At 43.5% G+C, this 8,383-nt stretch overlaps 1 pseudogene; it reads left to right on the forward strand.

Moving 5' to 3' along the window:
• Window positions 1-4,793: 4,793 nt before the first annotated feature.
• On the forward strand, window positions 4,794-6,863 carry LOC133256499 (tyrosine--tRNA ligase, mitochondrial-like; annotated as a pseudogene).
• The last annotated feature ends 1,520 nt before the right edge of the window (window positions 6,864-8,383 follow it).

Genomic DNA, 8,383 nt, shown 5'->3' on the forward strand with positions numbered 1-8,383 from the left:
TTTTATTTGTTTATTTGAAATAAAATTATTATTTTTATTTGTTTAGCTTTATTATTTATTATTATTATTATTTTGGCTACACCTCGTGGCTACACCAGCTTGTGGGACCTTAGTTCCTCAACCAAGAATTAAACCAAGGCCCTCAGCAGTGAGAGAATTTCCTTAAGCATTTAATGTTTTAAATATATTTATCAGTCATATATATTTCTCCTTTTAGTTTTCAAAGGAAGTAAAGTTTATTGAAATTCCTCAATAAACTGTCTATAATTTTTGCTGCACCTTTAAATAGAGAGCTTATTAGTGGGGATATATAACCCAGTTATATATATATAACCCAGGATCCTGACATCCTCCCCCAGCTCTGCTCTTGCAATGATACGCCCTCTTCTGGCTGATTCAGGGATGGCGACCCCTGGGGTCTGAGGAGTTGAAACAGACAGTGAAAAAGCAGTGAAAAGGCAACTGATGGAATGGAAGTACGTATTTGCGAATCACACTTGGTATATATCATATACTTGGGGCTTCCCTGGTGGCTCAGCTGGTAAAGAACTCGCCCTGCCAATGCAGAAGACACAAGAGACGTGGGTTCGATCCCTGGGTCTGGAAGATCCTCTGAAGAAGGAAATGGCAACCTACTGCAGTATTCTTGCCTGGAAAATTCCATGGGAAGAGGAGCTTGGTGGGCTACAGTCCATGGGGTCACAAAGAGTTGGACTCGACTGAGCGTGCATGCCCATCATACTTCAGAAGGGGTCACTATGCAGAACATACAAAGAACTTCTACAACTCAATAACCATAGCAACAACAACCACCTAATTTTAAAGTGGACAATGGATTTGACTAGACATTTCTCCGAAAAAGATATACAAATGACCAACGAGCATATGAAAAAATGCTCACCATCATTATTTACCAGGGAAATGTAAGTCAGAATCACAGTAAGATAATACCTTACACTCACGAGGATGGCTACTGCCAAAAAAAAAAAAAAAACCCCTAGAAAATAACAATTGTTGGCCAGGATATGGAAAAATAAGAACTCTTGTGCACTGCTGGTGGGAAAGTAAAATAGTGTAGCCACTGTGTAAAACAGTACGGTGGCTACACAAAAAATTAAAAATTGAATTACTATATGATCCAGCTAAGGGACTGAATGTTTGTTTCCCTCTAATTTTCATATGTTGAAATCCTAACCCCTGCTGTGATGGCATTTGGAGCCAGGGTCCCTGAAAAGTGAGGTGGTTAGGTCATGAAGGCAGAGCCCTTATGATCAGTTACTGCCCTTATAAAGAAGACCCCCACAGAGCTCCCTCACCCATTTCACCATGTGAAAATACAGCAAAAAGACTGCCATCTATGAACCAAAAACAGATCGCAGCAGACACCTAATTTGTCCTGATCTTGCACTTTCCAGCCTCCAGAACCCTGAGAAAGAAATTCCCCTTGTTTTTAAGCCACCCAGTATAAGGTGGCTATTATAACAGCCCAAACAAACTAAGACAAGCCAGCAATCCCATGTCTGGGAATATAGCCAAAAGAATCCAAGCGGGATCTTGAAGAGATATTTGCATCCTCATGTTCATAACAGCACTATTCATCAGAGCCAAGAAGTGGAAGCTACCCAAGTATCCATCAACAGGTGACTGGATAATTAAAGTGTATATATACGTACAGGGGAGTATTACTTAGCCTCAAAAAGAAGCAAACACTGGCACATGCTGCAACATAAAGGACGCTATGCTAAGTGACATAAACCAGTCACAAAAAGGCAAATGCACTTATGTGAGACATCTGCTGCTGCTGCTAAGTCGCTTCAGTCGTGTCCGACTCTGTGCGACCCCAGAGACGGCAGCCCACCAGGCTCCCCCGTCCCTGGGATACTCGAGGCAAGAACACTGGAGTGGGTTGCCATTTCCCTTTCCAATGTGAGACATCTAGAGAAGTCAAATTCATAGAAACAGAAAGTACAGTGATAGTTCCGAGGGGGCTAGGGAAGTTGTTTGACGGGCACAGAGTTTGAGTTTTGCAAGATTAAAAAGTTCTGGAGAGTGGTTGCACAACAGTGTGAATATACTTAGTGCTGTACACTTAGAAATGTTAAGATAATAAATCTTGTGTCTTTTTCCACAATTTTTAAAGAGAGACAAACCAGGTGCAAAATAATTCTAAAGAGTTTACTGAATAATGTCAACTAGTTGGAAAATAAAAACATGACTTTTGGTCCTGTAATTACTCTCTAACTAGTCCAAATTGGTCCATCCCTCTTTCACTTTTTTGCCATATTCTATAACTTTCCAGTCACCTTTGATCACTTCAGATTTAAGACTGAGTCTGTAACTATCAGGACCTTATGGGGCCTGTTCTCCTGGTTAAATGCATCTAAGTACGTGATTCGCTGCAGCAGTTCAAAAATACTTTTTCTCAGGAACAGAGCAGGAGGAATCAGGCTCCCTGACTTCAGGCTATACTACAAAGCTTGATTACTGCAGTAATCAAAACAATATGGTATGGGCACAAAAACAAAACATAGACCAATGGAACAGGAGAGAAAGCTCAGAGATAAACCTATGCACCTATGGCCACCTGATCTATGACAAAGGAGGCGAGAACACACAATGAAGAAAGTACAGTCTCTTCAATAAGTGGTGCTGGGGAAACTGGACAACTACATGTAGAAGAATGAAAGTAGAACATTCCCTAACACCATACACAACAATAAATCCAAAATGGATTAAAGACCCAAAAGTAAGGGCAGATACTATAAAACTCATAGAGGAAAATATAGGTAGAACACTCTCGGACATAAATCACAGCAAGATCTTTTTCAATCCACTGCCTAATGATGAAAATAAAAACAAACAAATGGGGCCTAATTAAACTTAAAAGCTTTTGTACAGCAAAGGAAACTATAAACAAGACAAAACTTGGACAACCCTTAGAATGAGAGAAAATATTTGCAAATGAAGCAACAGACAAGGAATTAATTTCCAATATACAAATAGCTCATGCAGCTCAATAACCAAAAAACACACAAACCAATTTTTAAAAAATGGGCAGAAGACCTTTCTAAATAGACATTTCTTCAAAGAAGACATACAGATGGCCAACAAATATGAAAAGATGTTCAACATCACTATCAGAGAAATGCAAATCAAAACTACAATGAGTTATCACCTCACACAGGTTAGAATGGCTATCATCAAAAATTCTACAAACAATAAATGTGGAGAAAAGGAAACCCTCCTACACTGTTGGTGGGAATACAAGTTGGTACAGCCACTATGGAGAACAATATGGAGGTTCCTCAAAAATCTTAAAATAGAGCTACCAACATAGACAGCATATTAAAAAACAAAGACATCACTTTGCCAACAAAGGTCCGTCTAGTCAAAGCTATGGTTTTTCCCAATAGTCACATATGGATGTAAGAGTTGGACCATAAAGAAGGCTAAGCACTGAAGAATAGATGCTTTCCAACTGTGGTCTTGGAGAAGACTCTTGAGAGTCCCTTGGATGGCAAGGAGATCAAACCAATCAATCCTAAAGGAAATCAACCCTGAATATTCATTGAAAGGATTGATGCTGAAGCTCTAATACTTTGGCCACTGATGCAAAGAGATTACTCATTGGAAAAGACAATGACGCTGGGAAAGATTGAGGGGAGGAGGAGGGGGTGGCAGAGGATGAGATGGTTGGACAGCAACACCAACTCAATGGACATGAGTTTGTGCAAACTCAGGGAGATAGTGAAGGACCGGGAAGCCTGGCTTGCTGCAGTTCATGGGGTTGCAAAGGGCCAGGCACAACTTAGTGACTGAGCAACAACAACAAATGGGACCCAGCAAACCCACTCCTGGGAAAAGCAAAACAAAATGTCCTAAGTTGAAAAGATAAATGCAGCCCAATCTCAAAACAGCACTATTTACAACAGCCAAGACATGGCAGAAAGATCTTTGATTTTGTTTCCACTCAAATTGTAAGGAACATTTAGACATTTCTCTGCCGGGACTTCCAAGCCTCCAGAAATTATAGTCACTAAGTTTCAACTTTCAAAGTTTATTTAAGTTGGGCAGCCAGGCCAGGGAACTTAGTTCCACATTAGTCATACTTAGAAACTCTAGTTTTTTAAAAAGTGTCATTCAGGCCCTCAGTTTCCCCACTGTTCTTTCACACAGTAGATATTACCAGAAACGGACAAAGCAGAACCAGATAAACCAGAGCTCAATGGCTTCCCAGGGCTACAGTTCCCTAGCACAAGAATGGAAGATTTCCTATTGTTTCAGACAGGGGTACAGACGGGTCTCAGCCCTAAGGGGATTTTTCCAAACACAACTCAGGCAGTGCCAGGTGGCCAAAGGACTCCTCATCCCAGAAGGGAAAATCCAAATACAGCGGGCACTCCACTCAAAACCAGGTGACCAAATCATACCTCTTTCCCCCTCAAAAGGAAAATCTCCAATCAATGCACCCCAGTACAGAAATACACTCCGGTGTCCTCACACTCGGGTTCTGCCACTTACCAGAGGTATCTCACAGATCAGACCAAACTAGACAGACACCAGAGTGCTGGTTCATCTTGGTCCTCATCCTCTTCCTCATATCCTTCAGGCAGACCAGCTTCGTCTTCATCATCTTCATCCCCACCGTCATCATCCTCTTTCTCTTAGTCCAGAGCTTCACCAAGATGGCGGCACCCTTTTTGCAGTGCATTTCACGGTGATTTGGTACCGCAGGCGGGTTAGGAGTTTTGCCCCCGGGACGTCGTGAGGCCTGCATGAACACTCAGGGGTGGATGGTGGTGCAGAAGGCTCGAAGTCTGTTCAAGGAGTTCTTCCCCGAGACTCGTACAAAGACAGAGCTCCCAGCGCTCTTTCATCGCGACCCGGTGGAAAACCTTCCCCAGGACCATCTATGGCAGCCTGGAGCCCAGGCCAACTCGTTTCACGGTGAACACCTCCTGGCACTGTTGGACCTCTTCTCTTCCAGCGAGCTGGCCACAGCGTGACGTCACTAGTGGGCGGCGCCTCGAGTCCCTGGGAGATCAGAGTGGTGGTTCCCAGGAACACCAGGCGACGGTCGCAGAGTGCATGCCTTTGCCCAGGGCTCGAGGCCCTGGCGGTTCATCACCTGCAGCTCTTCACTAATAGGAGGACCTGGGGCAACTTCGTGGTTCTGGACACCTCACATGGTAGCAGCAGTATCTCCTGGTGGACTTCCTAGAGGCAGTAGGCGGCCCCTTACATGGGTAGAGGGGAGGGGTGGCAGGGGGCACGCTGCTGAGTTGGCTGGGCATTTGGACTGGGCTTAAGAGCCTAAAAGGCAATAGTCTGGCAAAGCTTTTATACCAGGTACTCCAGGCCTATGATTTCTTTTCCTTTTTCTTTTTTTGGAGAATAATTTCTTTACAATATTATGTTAGTTTCTACTGTACAAGGAAGTAAATTAACTATATGTATACATATATCAGGCTCAGACCATAAAGAACCTGCCTGCAATGCAGGGAGCCGGGTTTGATCCCTGGGTTGGGAAGACCCCCTGGAGAAGGGAATGGCTACCCACTCCAGTATTCTTGCCTGGAGAATTCCATGGACAGAGGAGACTGGTGGGCTACAGTTCATGAGGGTCACAAAGAGTTGGACACAACAGAATGACTCAAACTTATACATACATCCCCCGCTCTTGGACCTCCCTCACACCACCCCCACATCACACCCTTCCAGGTCATCACAGAGCACCGAGCTGAGCTCCCTGTGCTGTACAGCAGGCTCCCATTCGCTATCTGTTTCACACACGGCGGTGTATATGTATCAATGCCACTCCCCCAATGCCCCCAACCCTCTCCTTCCACCTCTGTCCACCTGTCCCTTCTCTATGTCTGCATCTCTATTCCTGCCCTGTGAATAGGTTCATCAGTACCATTTTTCTAGATTCCACATAGATGTTAATATATGATATTTGTTTCTCTCTGACTTACTTCACTCTGTATGACAGACTCTAGGTCCATCCATATCTCTATATATGGCTCATTTTTGTTCCTTTTGATGGCTGAGTAATATTCCATTGTATATATGTATCACATCTTCTTTATCCATTATTCTGTTGCTTCCCTGTCCTGACTATTGTATCTAGGCTTGTGATTTCTACTACCTGCTCCAGCCTTATGGACACTGGGTCTAACTAGGTGGATCTGATCAGCTGGGCAATATCATATCCGGATATGAGTTCATCCATAAGTTGACTGGAGAAGACATATTTGGAATCTATTCCTCTACTTACAACTGGAGCAAAACTGGGAAAGGCCACTGGCAATGCTGTTTAGCTAAACAGAGATAAGACATCACCATTTGAGTTGTATCAATTGTTCGCAGATAGCAAGATGATTTGATAGAAAAGTTCCTGAAACTCTTCATTTTTCTGCCCCTTCCAGAGATTGACCACATGCATAAATAATGCAGCTGCATGTCGAAGAGCCAGTAAAGTGGGGTCTTCAGAAATAACTTGCTGCAGAAGTAACAAAGCTTGTCCACCAACAAGAAGGGCTGGACTCTGCTAAAAGATGTACACAAGCCCTGTGCCATAGTAGCACAGATACACTAGAGGTCATGTCTGATTAAACTCTTTTATAATTTTTAAAAGAAATTTCATTTTCTGAGTTAGTTCTTGACCCTAGATTCTAGATACCTGCTGAAAAGCAAATGCCATTCCAGAGGCTCTTGGATAATAATAGAAGGCAGAATCAGTATAAATAAGAAACAAATCCTGGGAGTGTTTTAGTTGTTGGACAATGTATTCTTGAGAATGAACTTTGGTTACTTAAAATAGAAAAAGGAATTTCTACATTAAAAAATACCTTCAGCCATGATGAAAACTCCATATGGTGGTTCAAACAAACTTATGCACCACTCATTCTCAAGACACATGAACTTATTCTCTTGCTTTTGCAAATCATAGAAGAGGCAGAAGGACAGGGAAATCTGTCCCAGGAAAGCCCCAGAGGGTGCTGCTCAGTAACATGAGGACAAGAAGGGGCAGGATTTGTAGGCAGCACTGTTCAACTACATCAGACATGCACAAAGCAGGGTCCTGGATATGAGGTTGGAACATGCCCAGCCACTATGCCCAGGACTCTATTTCCTGTTGCCTTTGACTCAGTCTGCTTTGAGGAGGGACAGAGACAGCTGTGTGGCCTTTCTCAGGACCAGAGGGTTAGCACAGGTAGATCAAGTTGAAAGCACTTAAGTTTGCTCATGCCAGTGAAGACGCATCGGCCTTGAAAACAGGATCCACTTATGGTTTACCTTTTTCTTTGTCTCAGGGCATAAAATTAGCAAAATTTCTCCTGTAGCCAAGCACAGCTTTCTATGGGCTTCATGCAGAAGTGCCAGCTGTCTCTCCACGATTCACTGTACTCAGCTCATTCTAACCTGAATGCCACGGGCCAAAATGCACTGGCCATCTGTACTGCCTGCTTTGAATTCCCATCACTGTACAGCCCAATCTTAGCAGAGGCAGGCCTGCTCAAGGAAACAGAGCTGGAGGTTAGCTCTGACCCCTCACCTGCCATGTGATGTGAGACGAGTTAGTCTGAGCCTCAAATTCATCAGAAAAATAGGAGAGAATACTATTAATATCTGCCCGCAGTTAGCATCAAATGAGGGAAGTAATGTGCATGAATGTGCACTGAAAAGTGACAAGCGACACAAAAGTAGGATGTAGTGATGGTGACGTGTGTCTTTAAACACTGAATGCAGCGTCTCTCCTCCTCTGGAGACCCAGAGAATGTAAGTGTGTAAGGAAGCGACACCATCTACGTTCCCAAAGGAGAGGCTGTGCATGAAGACATGATAAATAATCCCGCTGGCTCAGAATAAACACTGGTGTCCCAAAAGCACTGCTCCCAGCCCCCTGGTGTTTTGGGCCCTCCCTTTCTGTGTTCCACCTCCCTGCTCTTTCTATTTCTATGGCATCTGTCACCATGGTTTCTGGGTGCTCAAATCAACACATTAAGTTGAAAAGAACCGTATGTGGGAAGACACACTCCTTATTTCCCAAAGCTGAGCTTGAAAGAGGAGTGGCCTGGTAGAACTAAGTCCCCAAATGGTAGAATCTTAAGATTTCATGTGGGAGAAGAGAAACAAATAGCTATCAAATGCCCACAGGCTGTAATACTTTATTAGCTGCCTGGAGATTCAGAGTAATGATTCAGTGTTCCTTGCCCTTGAGGACTTATAGCCTCTAAGGCAATAGCAGACTCTCCAAATATACTGCTAGTGTAGGGACACTGGGTTATACAAGGGCTTGTCCTTGCCAAGGGTAGATGGATATAATACAGATGAGAGCTCACCTGCAGAAAAACACAGTTCAGTCCAGAAGCGAACTCTG

This window comes from Bos javanicus, chromosome 11, assembly GCF_032452875.1.
Source record: "Bos javanicus breed banteng chromosome 11, ARS-OSU_banteng_1.0, whole genome shotgun sequence".
NCBI classification, from domain to species: Eukaryota; Metazoa; Chordata; class Mammalia; order Artiodactyla; family Bovidae; genus Bos; species Bos javanicus.